Source organism: Dipodomys merriami, unplaced genomic scaffold (assembly GCF_024711535.1).
Source record: "Dipodomys merriami isolate MVZ:Mamm:240054 unplaced genomic scaffold, mDipMer1.0.p SCAF_138, whole genome shotgun sequence".
Taxonomy (NCBI): Eukaryota; Metazoa; Chordata; class Mammalia; order Rodentia; family Heteromyidae; genus Dipodomys; species Dipodomys merriami.
In genome coordinates, this window is record NW_027202693.1 from 3415469 (window position 1) to 3436016 (window position 20548).

Sequence of the window (20548 nt, forward strand, 5' to 3'; positions counted from 1 at the left end):
GTCAGCAACAACCAACTTCATAATCTTCAATGGGGAGTCATGCGGGGGGGCCGATAGGTAGCCCCGGGGCCAAGCATGCAACCAGCAATGTCCCCGTCTCCACACCCCCCTCCCCGGGTTTGTGTGACCGGCTGGGTCCTCCGGTAGAGGTCATTTTTGTCACCAAAACAATATCCGTACAAAAAGATGCTCAATATGAATAATAATCAGAATGGATAAAGAGCAGAAGAACACAGGAAGCTGTTCCTTTGCCAGGAGGCTAGGCAATATTGGAAGGACCCTAGGGCATCAGAGCTGGTATCGGCATGGACAGAGAGGCCTCATAAAATCATTGGTGGGTGTTTGCTGGCCTGCTTTATCTGTGGACAGGAATTGAGTAGGGTGTAGTGAAATGGGAAAGCACATGAACACATTGACCAAATAATACTGCGTCCGACACAATGAACATTTGAGGTGATGGATAAGCCAATTATCCTCATCCAAGCATTACCCAGTATGCACCTGGACCACAACATCACACTGTACTCTTACACATGCACAAAATTATTATGTGCCAGTTAAAAATAAGATAATATTTAAAAACTGACTGAACGAGGCGTAGAGAAAGCCCAACGACATGGGTACGCCAACAAGCTAATGGCTCAAAGACAGATCTTACTTTTGTAAAATATACTTTATTAGCTGGGTGTCAGTGGCTCATACCTGTAATTCTAGCTGCTCAGGAGGCTGAGATCTAAAGACTGCAGTTCAAAGCCAGTCCTGGCAGAAAAGTCCGTGAGACTCTTAGGTCCAATTAACCACCAGCAAAACTGAAATTGGCACTGTGGCTCAAGTGGTAGAGTGTTAGCCTTGAGCTGAAGAGCTGAGGGACAGCGTCCAGGCCCAGAGTTCAAGCCCCATGACTGACTATATATATATATAATTGTTATTGTTATTGTAGAGGTAATATACAGAGGGGTTATACTTATATGAGTCAGGCAATGAGTACATTTCTTTTTGGACAATGTCACCCCTTCCCAGTTTTTCCTTCCCGTCCCCACCTACAAGTAGTGTAGCTCATTTTCCACATAGTGCTTAGTGAGTCCCACTGCTGCATTTGTTTACCCTTTGTCCCTCCATTTCTGTACCTTCCCCCTTCCTCTCCCAAAGACAGATAAGCTAACAAACAAGACAAAAGGAAAAGCCAACAAAAACAGCGATGACAACAACAAATCTCTTATTTCCATTTCTTGGAGTTCATTCCAAAAAAATATTATTTTATAGGTAGATCTCATTTAAAAAAAACAACAACAGATCTCAAACATTAGCTTCTCTAAGTAAGAGCTGAACCTCCATGGCACCCCTGTGCTCAAAGCACTGATCCAGCCTGCAAAGGAAAATGCTAAGCACTTCATTAAAGGGGTGAAAAAAAAACCCATCTGTAGAGATGTTCCTCACAAGACATCTTAGGACAGCTTTAATATTATTACACAGGGTGCTTAATATTCCATTACAGAGTATTTGCTTTCAGATAAGTTCGGCCCAGTCTTGCGCTACCTTGGGGGCAGTGAGCACTTACAGAGTAAGGAGACGTGACGGAGGGACTCACCAAAGCCATCCCGCGGAAGGCCAGCCGTGAGACTATCCCAGAGCTACGGCCCCAATTCTGCAATGTAGAACCACACGAAGCCAATCTCTGGCTCTGGCAGCTTTAGCCATTCTGGGCTAGCTCGGAGGCACTGGATATTCAGACATATTAAATAAATCCCGTCTCTGAATTATCAAACAGACCTTTGTGGCTAGGGTGGTTTTTTAAATGTGATTTTCATTTTATTGGACAAGAAGGTAGACCAGACCTGGCAACCCAGAAGCTCTGTTTCCTCCTCCCCACCCCCCCAAAAAATATTTCCATTAAAGAAAGAACAAAATAAAAGTTCAGAGTGGGGAGCCCTGGTCGACGTCAAAGAAAAGCAAAATAACAAGGTTGAGTGAAGAGGACAGAACGAGTTAAGATTTGGGTCATAATCTGTAAATACTGCTCTTAACAAGTAATACACACACACACACACACACACACACACACACACACAAAGCTGTGGATGCAGATATACAGCTGTGTATATATCCACCTCTATACGATATTTAATTGCATTTTGCCTAGTTATGGCCATCGAGGAATCTGTAGCAACCACAGAATCTTGCTCTTAGCACAAATACATTTTCTTCTAGACACATCTCTGTATCCTGGAGATATTTTCCCCACCTGGATGGACAAAGTCCTTTCTGCCCAGTGCCACAAGGAAACCTGCCTCACCTCGTGCAATTCATTACGACTCAGAACTGAGGAAAGCATGGTATTGCTGGGGGGGGGGGGAACAATGTGACATTGCATTCAATCAAGACCCTCCCTTGACAAATCCCTCCAGAGCAAAGAAGATCCTCATACAAATGATGGTTGCAGAAGTGAGATCCATGGAGTAAGACACAGCTGCTCTAACTGGAAGCATCCCGTAGCCTCACTCCTGGGTAAGCACTATGTAAAAACTATTATTATGTGGCATGTCTTAGTTGCTCAACAGAAATGGATTCTATTCACATCTGGTCAGTTCCTGTTAGAAAGGAAGGAAGGAAGGAAGGAAGGAAGGAAGGAAGGAAGGAAGGAAGGAAGGAAGGGAGGGAGGGAGGGAGGGAGGGAGGGAGGGAGGGAGAGAGGGAGGGAGGGAGGGAGGGAGGGAGGGAGGGAGGGAGGGAGGGAGGGAGGGAAGGAGGAAGGGAGGGAGGGAAGGAGGGAGGGAGGCAGAGGTACCCATACTGACAGGAAAAAAGACAAAAGAAAAATCAGAAACCTGGTCATCTTGGAGAAAGAGTTAACAGGAGTAACTTAGACAGAGTGGTTCATGAAGAATAGCACTGAAGGGCACGGGGGGGGGGGGGGGGTCAAACCACGCTGCTTTTGTGGACAGACATTGTGCCACGCATGTGCAAGGGACATGTGTGCAGCCTCTCCTCTGGTCTTGTACCAGCCTCTGTGAGGAGCCATGGTGATGATGCTGTTTGTGTTCAGTTCTTATGGCAGAACAGTTTCACAGAAATACTGCAAAGATGGTACAGAACATCCCCCATATGCCCAGGCCCAGAACCGTATCATTAACATAGGCGTATGGTGCATTTGTTATCATGAATGAACCCGTATGCATCCACTGCTATTAACAAAAGCCAGCACTTCATTCAGGTTCACTCAGCTTTTTTTTTTTCTTTCTTTCTTTCACCAAATGTCTTTTATCTGTTCCAGAATCACACTCAGGGGAAAAGCACGACTTAGTCACACATCTCCTTAGGTTGTTGCTTAGCTGTCCCAGCTCCTCCAACATGCCCTGGTTTGGATGATTTTGACAGTCTTAGAGGGAGGAAGAAAGCCGGGTCAGGCATTGTGTGAAACGCCACTCAAGTACAATCTGTCTCGTGATTTTGCCCTCCATGACTTGATATGAGCCACTATGACCTTGGGGAGCTGGCGGTTCATCAGATTCTTCCACTACAAAAATGTCTGTGTCTTCCCTCCTTGCCTCCTGGAGTGTTTAGAAGAAGCTGGGGTGTGTCGTCCACACCAAGGTTGCAGGGGTGGCTGGCTGCTTCCCGTGTGGAGAATTGTCTATGGGGTCTACTCCGAATTCATCCTCAAGAGACGTGTCTTGTCTCTTCCTCCTTCACTTATCCCTCTGGCGATTTGTTCCTAGCCCACATGGACATGCTTCGATACTTTGGGTGATAATGCCATACTAGTAGACTTCGGCTTACTGCTCGGATCGCTCTAGGTGTGGCCAATGGGAACATAATTGGTTCTGACCGCCCTTCACCATAACTCCATCTGATTTTTTTTACTATTATTTTTTAGTACTTCTTTATTTTCTGGTAATATAGCATGCTCCAGGCTATCTTACATATTTCCTTTCCTCACCTGAGGATCATTTCCTTTCTTCCAGAGGGCTGGTTCATTTCATTGTTGAAGGCTGTTAGAAATGGTGGCAGAGCCGGACGTAGGTGGCTCACACCTGTCATCCTAGCTGCTCAGGAGGCTGAGATCTGAGGATCCAAGCCAGACCTGGCAGGAAAGTCTGTGAGACTCTTATCTCCTCCAATTAACCACCAAAAAGCCAGACGTGGAGCTGTGGCTCGGGTGGTAGACCATTAGCCTTGAGCACAAAGAGGCTCAGGCACAGAGTCCAGGCCCTGAGTTCAAGCCCCAGAACTAGCAAAATAATACACACACACACACACACACACACACACACACACACACACACACACACACACACACACACACACACACACACACACACACACACACACACACACACACACACACACACACACACACACACACACACACACACACACACACACACACACACACATATATATATAAAGACACAAGTGTATGTACAATGCCTGCCTGCCAAACACAAGGCTCTTGAGCTCAAACTCCAGTAACATCCCAAAAGGGAACAAAAGAAACACAGAAGGTTTCAATCAGGGGGGCTTTGTCTCTGCTCGGATTTCCCTGAGGTGTGCAGACAGGGGCATGTAGATGCTCTACAAATATCTACACAGGCAGAGATTGCTGTGCACGTCCACGTTCCCCTACTGCATATGCTTCCAACTCACATCTATTCCTTCTCATGGAAAATTCTAGCCCCTTTCACCTGCTTCAACTGAGGGCGAAGAGGGGACACCGGCCTCACCTCTGGGGGAAGGGGGCGGGAGGAGACAGCTGCCAGGCGGACCCAAGGAGGCCCCGGGCCTGCACAGACCATCTTCCCGCCCCGCCCCTCCGTGGGCAGCTTCCGGCTGTCACAGAGTGGCTCACTCAGTTAAACCTTGCCTTGTTGGTCTTCCTCAATGGCTCTTATATTCTACCTGGCCTGAGACCTGGGGTCTTACCTTGGACCCTGTCAGGCGGGGCTCTGGGACCCACACGGCAGCCACGGTGATTTCCTTCCACCTTCCTTTTTCTCCCCATTTCCTCCAGGCCAACTCAGACAGAAGCCATAAACTTAAACATGTTCCACTTAAAGGCTGGTCCTGCTTCTCTAGGTACTACAACATGATTTTATGGCTAAGGAAATCAAAGTGGTTGTTGTGATTACAGGCCATTCTACAGATCACATTCAGTAAGGCACCTGACATACGATGAGCAGCCAGGGTAAGCTAGCTGAAGTTCTACTGTCTCCAATTGCTGGGGTAACCAAACCAACACAATGAGAGTACCAGGAGAAGAAGACGGCATGAGGGGTTTTTTTTTCCAGAAAGCCCATTCTGGGCCCAGAGTGGTTGGTCATATTCCAGATTAACTAGTTGTATGAAAACTGGATGAAATACAAGGGAATGGCAGGAGATAGTTCTGCCAGGGCCAACTGCATAATATGGTGATTCTCACAACAACACATAAAAGAACAGAGATGTAGAGATCAGAACGGAACTCTGGCTTTTAGCTCTGTTTTTCTTTTCTGGCGTTTCCAAATCTTTATGCCTAGTATCTTTTTTTTTTTTTTTGACAGGGGGATGGAGAATAGGGAACCTGAAAATCACAGTGTGAAATGCCATGTAGATGGGTCTACAGCCACAAGCAAGTGAAAGAAAAACCCAGTGCCTTTCAAAATGACTCTGAACTTGTCAGAGAAAGAACATAAGGGCTAGGCTGGCCCCACCAGAAAATGTTCGAGAGAGAGAGAGAGAGAGGAGAGAGAGGAGAGAGAGGGGAGAGAGAGAGAGAGAGAGAGAGAGAGAGAGAGAGAGAGAGAGAGAGAGAGAGAGAGAGAGGGAGGAGGGAGGGAAAGAGGGAAGGAGAGAGGGGGAGGAAGGGAGGGGGGGTTCACTTCATTTCGCTGGACCTTGGCCACACAAGGACTGATCAGAATTTGAAACAGAAACCACAAAAAAAATGTATACACATACAGAATCATAAAACCTGTGGCAAATGAGCCACCTTGTATGAGCTGAGGGCTTCTATGTTTTAAAGTATGCAAACGTATCTTCAACTTAACCTCTGAGGATGGGAGTCTTTGAAACACACAAGTGTGAGAGCTATTTACTGAGTGCTCACTTTGGCCATGCCTTGTGCACAGTCTGGGGAGTAGACATTTACAAGAGAGCAGTCCTATGACAGGAGAGACGGAGTCCTTGTTGTCATGGGCCGGTCGGGGCTGTGCGAAGGCTCAAGGCAGCTCTACCAAACTCAGATTCCGAGGGCAGGGGACCTTGTTTTGTTGTTGTTGTTTGTTATTTGGTTGTAGGGCTTGAACTCGGGGTCTGGACACTAACTGTCCTTGAACTTGTTTTTGCTCTGCATTGGCATTCTACCACTTGGAGCCGCAGTGTCACTGCTAATGAGGGACCTTTTTTTCCTTTTCCTTTTTCTTTTTTTGGTCTATATTCTGTAAAAGCAAGAATACCAAAGGCAGCCATGAGAAGGAATGGAATATTAATTGAAGAAGCATTATGTATAGCTGGTCAAGAGATGCGACGTTTATCTTGTCGTTTTCATCGTGAAGGCGTGTCCTCATCCATTCTGACGCAGAGGACCTGTGAGGTACGGTCCCCAGGTGCACACTCTGTGTCCCCTCTGAACGCACTGTGGGAATTTGCTCTCCCAGGTGATTGATCATCCTGGCATGTGTTGGAACCCTGAAGAGACGATGGGGAAGGATGGGTGAAGTCTTCTCAGGACTGGATTAGCCACCGGGGGAGTGGGTGTCGCCCTTAGTGCTTTGCCTCTTTGGTTCCTTACCCATCTGCTTCCCATCAAGTCTTTGAGATCCTCATCTCTAATGAACCACCAGAAAACCAGAAGTAGAGCTGGGGCTCAACGTGGTAGAGAGCTTAAGCAAAAAAAAAAAAAAAAACAAAAAACAAAACTCAGGGACAGTGCTCAGACCCTGAGTTCAAGTCCCAGGACTAAGAAAAACAAACCAACCCAAACCAAAACTTAGTTCCTTTGTAAACTACCCAGCCTTGAGCATTTTGTTATAGCAAGTGGAAACGGACTAAAGCAAATACTTCTCGTGACCACCGATGTCAGGCAGTTACCACCATGAATACCGGGGCGGCCAACCTCAGGCAACAATAAATACTGTTGCTCGGACTAGCGTGGGACTAGCGGACTAGCCTTGTGCTCTGCAGCCCCATGCTATGGCTTCCTTTCCATTCCTTCTCCTTGTCTCCTTCCCCCTGCATCCTCCCGATTCCTCTCCATCTGTAGCCATACCTTCTGGTCCCCTGTCACTGGCCGTCTGTGTCAGCAGCCATAGGGAGCAGCAGCCTGCCCGCCTTTCCTTCCTAGTCCTAATGTGTTGTCGAATTTAAAACAACTACATACCCCAGTGTGTTGGGTATGCGAACTAACCATTCACCATGTGTAAAAATGCTATTTCCTTCTGCAAAATGCTCTCCTTTATGGTTTTATATGAATGTGGAACCACCTTCCAGTTCTCAGCATCAATAGCATAGCCTCCTAGAGGCCTCCGAAGTCTCCCCACCCCACCAGCCGCAGTGAGCTGTGCTGGGTACACCACTGCCCATCACAATGGGCCTCCTCAAAGGCCGGCTGTGCTCTCCTGAGATGACGCCGCCCAGCGGCAGGGCGGTCATCCTGGTTTGCAGAAGTAACTCTCCATGGTATTTTTGCATAAGGACAAAAATCACGAGCACCTTTCTAGGAAGACGTCTCCATCATGAAGCAACATGAATGCACAATCTTACTCCTTTAGCTCCCGTCTTGGCCCCGCCGGGGCTCTGCCAGCAAGCGCCGCACACTGCATGGGTTTCCGTAGGCAGGGGTGTCCTGCCACATTGTTCCTGAGGCCAGACGCCCAAGGCCAGTGTGGACGCAAGCAAGGAGAGGAAATCCACCCCGATCTTCCTCCAGCTTCAGGGGGAGGGGAAGTGGGGAGGGGGCAGCTGGCATCTTCTTTTTTAATGTTTCTTTTTCAGTTTATTATCTTTAAATCGTTGTGGGGGGGCAGCGTTCATTTCCACATAATCAATGTACGAGTGCACTGCATCTGGTAGACCTCTCTGCATCTAAATTCCCCTCTTTGTCAAGTCACCAGTCTAACTGGGACCCCCCTCTCACGGAACGAATCCAGTCCCGACAGAACGTCACCCTCCCGAAGATCCCACCGCGCTCAATCTGAACTCATTCCAACCACTTACACCTGCAATGGCCCCATATCCCCACACCAAGGTCCCGTTCCGAGATACAAGGAGCCAGGTCTCCCTGTGAATCTGAAGAAGGCACAATCCAATCCAGAACATTCTTTTCATACTTCTTAATAGGTATATCCCCCCCTCACCCCCCAGGCCTCTTGGAGATGGAGACGTGCGTTGACTCCATTATTTCATTCCTAGTACCCAGCCCTGCTCCTTTGGGGAACTGAATTCTAATAGAGGAACAGAAAGAGGAAGAGAGAACATTTTTCAGCCACCTGTGATGTGACAGGCAGTACCTAAAAGTCAGATATTGCCCCAAGAAAAATGCAGGGAGATTTAATCTATTGGCTTAGCAAAATAAGACTGACAGGTGGCTCTGAATTCTCTTTCTCTGTGAAGTAAGTGCCCAAGTGGATGCATGCTTTTGTTTGTGGACGGCAGATGTCTGGGAGAGGAAATGATAAAACATCTACCACAACGAAACACTAAAGGCAATAAAATAAATGGAAATCTGGGCTTCGCTTACCAGTAATACAAGGATACTACACTGGTCAGACTGTAACACAGCATGCACGCACACAGATGGAGAATGAACGTGAGCGATCTACACACAAGGGCCTCTGGATCTTCTATCTTAGAGGTGGTATGAGAACATTTCACCCACAAGCCTTTGTGTCAGCTTGGGTTGGAGCTACCTGTAGAGGCCAATACCTCAGAACTGGCTGGGCAGGGTGAGACTTCTTAGGATATACAAGAAGAAGGTGAGTGACCCAGATGCAGGACAGAAAGGGCCGAGAAGGATCTTTAAGACAGATCTTTCTAAATCGCTGGAGATGAGGATGGTTTTAGACAAGAGACCTGGACGTTTGACTGTGTGACCTCAACTGGGTGCTTTAACCTCTCTGGCCAGCCTTCCTTTATTCATAAAATAAGATGAATATGCAGAAAGTTGTCCTAAAAATACACCGGGATATGATCAATTATACAGGACTCTAGGCATCCACACACAGTGGGACCCAAGGAAGCTATTCTTAGGAGAGGAAGACAAAGGCACAGTACCTATGTGCCTCTGATCATATAAAATAATTTAAAAAAAAGAACTACAGGAAATGGAAACAAGAAGTGTTTTTTCTTTTCCTTTACTAGTTGTTTTCTCTTTGTCTCGTTTGTTCATTTATCTATCTTTGGAAGGACAAAGAGCGAGCACAGAGAATGGAGGGACAAAGGGTGAATAGATGCAGTGGTAGTCCCCATGTTGAAAATAAACTATACAACGTATGGGTGGGGATGGGAAGGGAAAAAAACTGGTAGAGAGCCAGGGAAGGGGGTGTCACTGTCCCAAAAGAAATGGCCAATTTATCTGGCATACATAACTGTGACCCCTCTGCGCATGACCTTCACAATAACAATTTTTTAATTTTAAAAATAAAAATATAAAATAAGATGAATGATCGTCATTAGAACCACAGCCAGGAAGCCAGCTTGGTTAAGAAGGTCTCCCTCCACGGCAGAAGACGGGAAGTAAAAGGGAATGTGACTTCTATCTAGCTCTACCTGGAGCAGCTGTAAAGGTTAGGAGATTTCTACTTCTGTGTGCTCAGCTACAAAACAGTGCTAGCCATAGCACCCATCCATCTGCAAACGATGATGATGATGAGATTAAATAAAGCATGGGGAAAGAGATGCATGGCTTGATTTGTGCTACTTGTCATAGAACTTCCTGTCCACTCTCCAGCTTCTCTAGCCGCTTTATACTTCACAGCACCTTCGACATTATGACTGGATCGGGAAGCTAAAAGAAACTGAATGGCCTCTGGGCAGCGAGATCTGGAAATGATCTGGTCAGCTGACGCCTGTTTGGCCACCTCTTCCTTATCTCCAGCTGTCTTGGACAATATTGTTCTTGCCTAACTATGCTTCGATTTGACGCCTCGCACAACGGAGGCTGGAGGCTTCTCTGATCCACGCTCCTGGGCCCTGGCACGGGCAGAGGCCCGGGGACCCGGATGTGGTTTGCCGTTGCTGGGGAACGGGTGGAGTTCTCCCCGCATCTCAGTTAGAGGAGTTCGCCAGGCAGCTGAGTGGTTAAATGTTGGGGACTGCAAAGGAGGCTCATCTGTCAGTCGTGGGCGGCACCGGCTCCATCTGCTGCGAGTGTGATTGGAGGGAGAGGCTTGGAAAATGTGACAGGCCCGGGATAAGAGGCACAAGCTTCTCTGAGAGAGAGAGAGTAGAACTGTGGTCCCTGAGGGTTCTCCCAGTCCCTTCGAAAGTCTTACCAAAGAGACACAAACAAGTCCCAGACAGAGGGGCAGGGATGAGCTTGTTGACAGCCGATTCTCCAGGATTCTCCAAGACATCTCTCCCCTGTGCTCACATCCCGCCCCTCCTTGTACCTTGGAGACACTCCAAGCCCCTCAAGAGGATCATGCTAGCTCAGGTCGCCTCCCTGTGCTTGTACTTATTCTTCGAAGTTCAAACAGAACTTGCTCTTTGTAGAAATTCAGAATAGCTGGGAGCAGGGGGCTCACGCCTGTCATCCTAGCTACTCAGGAGACTGAGATCTGAGGATTGAGGTTTGAAACTGGTCAGGACAGGAAAGCCCGTGAGACTCTTATCGCCAATGAACCACCAGAAAACCGGAAGTGGAACTGTGTGTGGCTCAAAGTGGTAGAGGGCTTGCCTTGAGCCAAAGAGCTCAGGGACAATTCACTAGTAGGGGTACAATGAATCTCCCAGGCAATGGAAACACTTCAACAAAACACAGACATCCCTTGCTGCCTCCGTCATCTTTCTGTGCAAGACAGAAATTCAACGAGAAAAGGAAATTATATGAATGGATGCATACTTGCAAACTGTTAGGACTTTTGTTCTTAAAGAATAAATATTGGACCCTAGCCATGCATAATTCATCTGCAGTGGGATACTGTGAATATGGATTTAATGCTTTCATCTGATGCACTTTTGCACCCCGTGGTACGTCCTCACTGGTCAGGTAAGGACCACAGACAGCCAGAGTCTCTTTGGGGGAGTTTGCACAATAGAGTCAAGAGTATAAAAGAACCAGGTACCAGTGGCTCACACCTGTAATCCTAGTTACTCAGGAGGCTGAGATCTGAGGATCATGGTTCAAACTCATCCCAGGCAGGAAAGTCTGTGAGAGTCTTATCTCCAATTACCAATAAGAAGCTGGAAGTGGAGCCATGGCTCAAAATGGTAGAGTGCTTACCTTGAGCAAAAGAGCTCAGGGACAGCGCCCAGGCCCCCCTGAGTTCAAGTCTCAAAGCCATCACCAAGAAAAAAATAAAAGAGTACAAAAGAGCTCAGTGATAGAACTTTGCCATAGCATTGGTAAGAACAAGCATTTGCTGAATGAGTTTGGATTCTACCCTGGGAGAGCTGGGAAGGACAGAGATAAAGGACAATGCACTGGGCAGTGTGTGTTGTGTGTTCCCTGAGATGGAGTTCTGTCATGCTGTCTGTGTGAGAAGCAAAACAGAGTTCTCCATCACCCCCAAATCCCCAGTGTTTGGGGCTATAGGCGGGGACACCCCCAGCTGCTGGGGGTGGAGGTGCAGAGAACACTGCGTGTTTCCCCAGTCAGCGAGTGAAGATCATGAGCCCAAGGGCCTGCAAAGTCAGGAGCACTGGGAAGAGTCTGTCATTGGAGCCGTGCCTCCTCCCGCCTCAGGGAAAGCGGGCGGGTGCGTATCAGGGAGTCAGCATCAGGGCTCCTTCAGTTATCGTCTGAACAACGGATGAAGGATGGGGAGAAGAGCGGCGATGTGGGAGAACTGGAGGGGTACAGATCTGAGAGGCCATTATCTGTCTTGAACTGAGGCCCACCCTACCACCCACGGCTCTACGTGAGGTTATAATGTAACAATAAGCCTGCAATTAGATTTTACTTGTGGGGGCAAAAAAAGAAAGAAAAAGAAAACTATGGTGAGTCAAAAGCTCAGCTCCAGAGGCGCTGGGCACCACGGATTCTGTACGTGGGCAGGTCCATCTCCGGGGTGGAGTCCGGAGCCTCCACGGTGGGGACTCCCTGGCCATTCCGTGTGTATCAGCAGCAAGTAGCTCTGTCTGCACACAGGACTCGGGTCGCTAGCCAGTGGTTAAAACACAGGTTAAAACATGAGACCCTGGGTGGCTCTTGGTGTCCAGATGAGGAGCTATAAGCAATTAGATGGCATGGATCTCGGACCGTACAACCAGAGACCAAAGAGAAAAACGAGCTACCCCCGGCTTGTAAGTGGCCATGAAGGGGAAATCTCTGTTTCCTTATCACAGCATGGAGCCCAAGGAAAGTCACAAGTTGCTGGGTAAACAATCGGGAAGATGAAAGTTGTCATATGAGAAAGACCCTACAAGGAAATTTCTATTTTTTGGTCGGTCGTGGGGTTTGAATTCTGGGCCTGGGCACCGTCGCTCAGCTCTTCAGCTCAAAGGGAGCGCTCTACCACTTGAGCCACAGTACCACTTCCGATTTTCTGGTGGTCTGTTAGAGACAAGAGTCTCACAGACTTTCCTGCCCAGGCTGGCTTTGAACCACGATTCTCAGCTCTCAGCCTCCTGAGTTAGAGCTAGGATGACAGGTGTGAGCCACCGGCACCCGGCTTGGAAATTTCTTTTTTTTTAATGAACAAGAGAAAGTAGCACCTCCGCATTTACAGCAGCATTGTCACACTAGCCCAGGCATGCAAACAACCAAGGTGCCCATCAGCAGATGGACGGATAAAGAAGAACGTGGGATGTACATACATGACAGAATATTATTCAGCCAGTAACAAAAAAAAAATGAGATAACCATCATTTGCCCCATCATAACTGAAGGCCATTATAGCAAGTAAAATAGGCCAGACTCAGACATTCCTGAAAGGAGACCAACCAAGTACTATGCCCTGGCCGCTCTTTAACCTTCTCCTGGAATTCACTAGCTATGTCTGACTCTATTTATTGTGGCAGCTGGATTTTTACTCATCTTTTGTGTTGGGCTGCACTTTGCTAATCTTAGTAAAATGGGTAATTCAGGCAAGATCATGGTTTACTGGATTGAGAGGCTGGGTTGTACATTGGAGCGTTTTAAAGGCAAACCTGTGCTCTGTCCTACAGATGCCAACGCTGCCCTGCATGCTGTGGACAGCAGACCCCACTGCACATCTCCACGAGGGGAGGGCAAGGATTGCTGGTTGAGGCTGGTGAGAGAATGGATGCTATGTAGCACAGGCCAGAAAGCCCAGGAGGCAAGCATGCATATGTGTATGTGTGTATGTGTGTGTGTGTGTCTGTGTGTCTGTGTATATGCCACATTACCGTTTCCAAAATCATATTGTCAAAGGACACAAGAGATTTTATTTCTCTGGGATACAGTCAATATTTCTGTGTGTCTATGTTCATTGTTAAAACAAATGTATTTTTTTTTAAAAAGAGTTAATGCTGTTCAGAATTTAACAACCCTTTGTCTCTGAATTGGCCAGTGAGTGTGTGTTATGTATGTGTGCCTGTGTGTGTATTTGTATTTGTCTCTTTTTGCCGACAAACATTTTCAGACAACATTCACTTGGGGAAGAAGAAAATGTATTTTCGGCAAAACGAGAAATCCCTCTCTCAGTTTTGGGAAAGAGACGTTTTTACTGGGTCATTAGGGTGTTGTTATGTGTTGAGTCTCTCATGCTCTGGTCTCTCTGGGAAAACAGGGCAATGGCACAGAAGACATTTTCACTCCCAGATGAACAGATGAGCAGTCAGATATTACAAAAATCATGGAATTGTATAAAACCGCATGAAGCATAAAATTTATCGCTAAGATATTATAAAATGTGCTTCCTTGGGCAACAGATAAATAGTCTGGTGACAAGCAAAATACATTATCCGGCACCTCGAATTATTTCCACTTTATCACCAGTTCATTAAAACCCTGCCTCCTCCCTTGAAGCCCATAGGAACTGACGGCGAGATCATTTACCCGAAGTCCATAGAAAAGGAAAAATCATCCAGATAGGTGCATTGTGATGCAGCCCTGGGACTGTTGGCTCTACTTATTTCTAGGAGCCCAAATGGGCCACATCAGACTCAGGCTGTCAGGAGAAGCTGAAACGGCGTGGTACCTGCTGATACAAAGGTGGCTGTGAAATGCTTTTGTGGAAATCCCACAGGCACAGAACTGAGGAACCCTCTGTGGCCCCGCCGGAAGAAGACTCAATGCCCAAATCAAGATGATTGTGGGTCTTTAAAGGGCTTGCTACGTGTCGATTTTATGCCGTGACTGATGACTGAATTCAGTCACAGATTCCCCAAGGCAGAGCAATCACCCAGTTACCTGGCTTCCATTAAATCTCTATTGCTGAAGCTGCCTCTGCTCGCTGAACTAAGTCCCTCTCGAGAGCTAAGAGGCACAAAGATCCCCAGGTGTCACAACTATGGCGGAGCTTTGCCAATGCCTCGGGCATCTCTGAAAACCAGCATGAAGTTAGTCGCCACTCAATGCTCACTGATTGACTTGACAACCAGCTGATTGAATAAGAACACTAGGCCAAGCAGAGACCCCGGTTTAAAAAGAAAATGACTATGAGTCTTAAAGGATTAAAAAAAAAAAAGATGTATTCAGTTAGTTCACTTTAGAAAAGCAGAAAAGAGGAGAGAGGAAAGGAATGGGAGAGGAAGTGGGAAGAGGTAGAGAGAGAAGGAAGGAAAAGGGAGGGAAAGGTGGTTGTTACATAGATAACAAAACACTAGGGTGAGCACTTTTATCTAGGTTAGTTCATATAATAACTACTGTAAAACTACCTATCCGCTTACCAGCAGCACCGCACAGATGAGGAAAGTGTTGGAGAGAGAAAGCAATTCGCTTGGTGTTCCATAATGGCACATAGACATGCACATAAACATAATCACAACACCTCCAAACGGTTTCCATTGATTGGGACAAAGATAGCAGGGTTCCTCCCCGCCATTCCCCCCCGCCAGCCCCATCACTCACTACCTTCTCAGCCACACGGCCTCCTTTCTGTTCCCCAGAAAGATGTCATTCATCCTTCTCTTCCAGGAGCAAGACTTGTCAAAGCCAGTTTCCTCTGTGGGAAATACTTCCCCTGCTAGTTCACCTCCCTGCTCCTCATTTTAGCACCGAGATGTACCTTCCCTCACTCTCCTTGACTGTCCAGTGTGTTCTCCCTGCATCCCATGTCCTTCATCCATGACGACTCATGAGCTGACTGTCTGATTTCTACAGCCTTGGGCAGCCTCCTGTTACTCCAAGAGCCCCCAAGCCTAAGAACCTTCTTCATTCCATGCACCATTGCAATAATTGTCTATCCGTGAGCCAATGGATACACACACACACACATTCATTTTTGTGTGTGTACACACACATACACACACTGGCTGCCTAGAGTTTTAAATATATGCACAAGAATTCAGAACAAGATTTCCACACCATCCAGACATGCAGAGCAATCCAGGAAAAGCCCCAAGAGGAAAGAGTGATCCAAGGCTGGGAAGCAGGGTGAACGTTTCTACCAGGAGTGGTCGTCTGTCATCATTAGCTTTATGGTAGAGCACAACAAATGCTAGGTTCCTCTTCAACTTCCTGGTCCTGGCTGTGTGCCATTGTTTTAGGGAAAACAAAAACAAAAACCCGAAGTCAGGAATTTGACCCAATGCCCTTCTCTCCCTTTCCTTCCCTTTTTAAAAAGAATGACGGGAGACCAGTAAGCTGACATGTCTCCATAAAGTTTTTGGTCAGCTGTTGTGTTGTGTACATTTCACACCAACGATCCTTTATGGAAATGGCTATCAGAGAGAAATTTAATGGGACTGTGATTTTTTGGAAGCTTTATCTCTCTAATTAATACCCCAGAGGGGGATTTTTTTTTCTAACATAATGGCCTCTCCGTGTTAAAAGGGCTTCATAATATGGTAAAATATGTTAACTTTCCTGGCACTCTGACCCAAATGATAGCATGGGAAAGGAACACATCTGTCTTCCTGGAGCTTTCTGCCACCGCAAATGGTGTTGTTTTCGGTATTTGTTGTAATGAACTAATCAGCTGCTTATGCGCTAATTGCATCTACATTAAAAACTTATTACTCTGGAAAGGGGCTCCACTGGCATTGATCTTGGTGGGGGGCGGGGATCACACAGTGGCCCTGACACAGGAAGTGGGCGACCCAGGGCAGGGGATCGCTCTCTCCTCGGCGGCAGGTGTGAGGTCTTCAGTAGGGCATATGCAGGGATGGAAACCCAACAGGTTAAAGCTGTTCCCCCAGTGTGCTCCGTTCCCTACCTCAGGAGAGGTGCGGTACTTATGGAAATGAGGGAAACTGCCATTGTCATGGTGACAGCCACTCATTGAGCTATGCATCGCCCTCCCCCCGCCCAAACTCCGGCCTGATACAGTAATGAGGGCTCACACAGGTAAGTAGAAACTGGCCGTGGACTGCACTGTCCAGATCTTAGACTCCTAGCCTTCCAACAGAGGCTGGAAAAATGACAAACAAGGGACAAATGAGATCCAAAATCAAGTCAGGGCCAGGCTACTTCCTCGCCAGCTGTCTCCTAGCACTTCCCAGGCCCTTTTCTCCTTTTCATATCGTAGTAGAAAGTGCTTCATAGCTCACCACACCTGGGGCATCACTCAGGAAGACTACGTTTCCCAGCATCCTTTGCTTGCAAACTGGGCTCATGGGATTACACATTGGCCTGTGAGGTGTAGGCAGAAATGACTGAATGTCACTTCCAGGCAGCCACTGAGGTCATGATTGGATGGCTACAAGATGGAGTCTGGCTGTCCAATGCATGGGCAGTTTATGTAAGCAAACGATAAAGCATTGTTGTATTAAATGACTAAAGAGGTTGGCTCAGTATGGCTGCATACCTTACTCTAGCCCCCCCCCCCACATTACCATTTCTCTCAGTTCTGTATTCAATCAACAGTTATCACAAAGCATCTCATATACCACAAGAAGGCCAAAATCTAAGGCCCATCACAACAGACACAGTTCTGGTTCTCAGAGAGTCTAGGGGGAGCACAGAGACAGGAAACAACTAGCTGAACAAATACACCACTTAAATAATGACAACCATGGCATCTTCCGTGGGAGAAGCCAGCAAGTGTGCTGAGATAGAGCCTTACAGGCGGTCAGAAAAGAGGCTCTTCGGGAAAATGAGTCTTGCAAAACTCTTCAGGTACAGCAAGGTCAGCAGTAAGGGGATGACCACCATCAGAGGTCTTAAGAAGAGGGAACCACGCTACACAGTTCCCTTGAAAGGGATCTGGGGTGATCTGGGCAGGGGAGGGATGAAGGGAAATGTGGGAAAGAGCTTTCACTTTAGTTTCCAAGGAAGCAATGGGCAAGGCAGAGTCATCTGGTTTAGGAGTGGGTAGCTGGAGTAACCTGGGTGTGCTCTTCCTAATGTGTCCGTCACCTGGCCCTGGGTGCTCAGGATCGGTACACAGTGACCCTGCATCGTAGAAGCAGTTGGATATAGACGCTGGCTCAGTTGGTTTGCATAGTAACGGCTTCCTTGGGGGCAAGTGGTTTACTATCAGTAAGAGTTCCTTAACCCTGACGTGAACAGGCCTTCTGTGGTCAGCATGTCCTGCATTGAGTCTGGAAAGCACTTTTTTTTCTTTTAACCAAAAATGTAAAGCTAGTCCCGAATCATTAGAGTCCATTAGCCATGGGGAACACGTAAAATATATATATATATATATATATATATATATATATATATATATATATTTGTATGAAAATAAGATAGTCACCAAAACATTGTAGGGAAAATAACAATCCAAGTAAAGAGAGTGTTGAGAAGAGAGAGAGGGCTGTTGGTGGAGTGATTCAAGTCACAGAGTCTTGATTTGACTGTCTAGCAAGTGCCAGACCCTGAGTTCAAAGCCCAGGACCATCAAAAAGAGGAAGAACAGAAAGATAAGGAGAAGAAAGAAAAGAAGGGAGAGGAAAATCAGGAGAAAGAGGATGAATGCAGGAGGAAGAGAAGAGGAAGAGGGGAAAAAGAAGAGGAATGTGGAGGGAACAGAGAGGAGGAGGAAGAGGAGGAGGAAGAAGAGGATGAGACAAAGAAGAGAAGGAAGAGCAGGAGGAGGGTATGAAAGGCTGCTGAGAAGTGGGATTACAGGAGGCTAGGAAACAAGTGATCTTTGAGAGAGAAAAATGACCTTGGTGGAACATTCTACTCATCACTTCCTTCCTGTGCCATCATCCGGTGGCTTCCAAAGCCACCTTGAGAAGGTCACCAGCCAAGAGCATCAGCCCTATCCCACCAGCCAAGGACGATTCCTTTTGTTTATGTCAGCCTCTCTGCCAGGGAGGCAGCAGTGCACAAGAAAGACAGAAATACCCGCCATGGTGGTATTGGCATCCTTCTGGGGGGGAGAGGAGGGAGAGAAAGAACACAACAGGCAAAATAGGCTCAATGAAAGGGAAACTCTTAGTAGTCTAATGTAGCTGGAGTTGGGTGGGAAGAGAGAGAAGGAGGGAGGGAGGGAGAGAAGGAGAGAGAGACTGACTGATTTGTAAAAAAGACACAATTTCGGGCAAGTCTTTCCACTTTTCAGGACCTTGACTCTCTCCTCTACAAAGTGAGAGATAATAAAAACTGATATTTACAGGAAGCCAGACAGCATATATAACATCTCAAGTCCAATTTCCTGTCAACCAAAGACATTAACAAATTGTAGCTATTAAGATGAGGCTGATAATGTCCACCATTTCTTAAAGGTTGCACCGGGTCCGCCTGGTGAGGCCGATGCTCCTTGGGGGGAAACCTGACTCAGAAGCCCCTATCAGGTTTTTACAAAGTTCAGCTGACATGATATATTGGAAACGGTGTCCATTAACATTTTTTAATGCTCAGTATATCCCTCCCCCACCCCGCCCCACCAACCACCTCAGTAAATTAATCTTAATAAATTCACAGCAGAAAGGAATTTGTTCTCCGATCAGCAGGTGATAGTTATCCCCCCCTTCCTCCCTTCCCCCTGCCTCCTCCCTGTGGCCCTTCTTAGGGGAATGATGAAGCTGGGAATGGACTACAGTCCAGTAGGGACACAGGGTGAAGTGAGGGCCAGATTCAGCCTCAGTTTCCCCATCCACTAGATAACATCTAAGCTTAATCAATCAGGTTCAACTTGTTGACACATTTGACCACTTCCCTGTATTGATCGCTTTCATGACTTTTCTTAATTTTTCCTAAGAAAAAACGCATTGACACTGTGATGTTGATTCCCTAGGCCCTCCCATAACAGGCTTCTCACCGGCAACCAGGGACAGGTGTACACGGAACGGGGGTTACATTGCAGCAAGCGGCCTCCTGTACAGCACGTGTTCTGTACCCACAGCACGGCGGGTTGCTGCTGACATGGACTCAGGCGCCACACCTCTACCGTGAGAGTCACCGGAATAGCTCGTTAAATTTATATCTTAATGACTCCAAAACATTGCTCCCTTCCCCGTTAGCAAAGGCAGCATCACACCCTCCTACTCCCACTCAAAACTCCTAAACACGCAGCCTCTTTCTTACTTCTCCTGTACCATCCAGATCTCCAAAGAGATCTGAGAATTATCTGCATGTGTTCTGTCCCCGGGGCTGGTGGGGGAGGGGTGGCTCTCTCAGCTCCCACCAAACACCCACCTTTCGGGGTGACTTACTAAGCCTTCCCTCTGCTGCCGGGAGAACACGGGTGGTCACCCGGCTAGATTGAATCTCTACTGACAGCCACGCCCTTGGCCCACCTCTGCCAGCTCATTTTCTCTTTTTCCCAGGATAAAATCAGCATGGATGTAGCACTGAAAGGAGGAAATTGACAGACATGAGGGGTTTGGTTTTGGTTTGTTTCCCTCCCCCCCCCCCCTTATAGAGCAGAATCCAAACCCCTCAGTACCCACATACCACTCCCAACTCCATCCCGCACGAACTGAGTGCTCTGAGGATTCAGTGTCTAGAAAAAAAAGCTGAAAGACCAACAAGTGATAGGATGGAAAGATCTCCAAAGCACAGATGAGACACAGACAGATCCTTTAGTCCTTCCCCTGGGTCCTAGTCACAGATCTGAACCACACAGAAGGATTCCTAGGGCAGAAAATAATTCCTTTCCCGTCTACACACACGATATCCTAGCTATGGAAGGACAGGTTTGAGGTTGATTGGAAAAGGTGCAGCTGATGAGACTCCAATGAGAGTACATCTAACTGTGTATCAGAAGCTGCTCAGAAGGAAGCTGTAAGACTCAGCTCAGAGAAGCATTTTTCTGCCAATACAAGACAACAATAAGACAATGTTTGTTAGGAGGCAGGCTATTCGTATGGGAAGTGAGCACACGTACAGCACAGTACG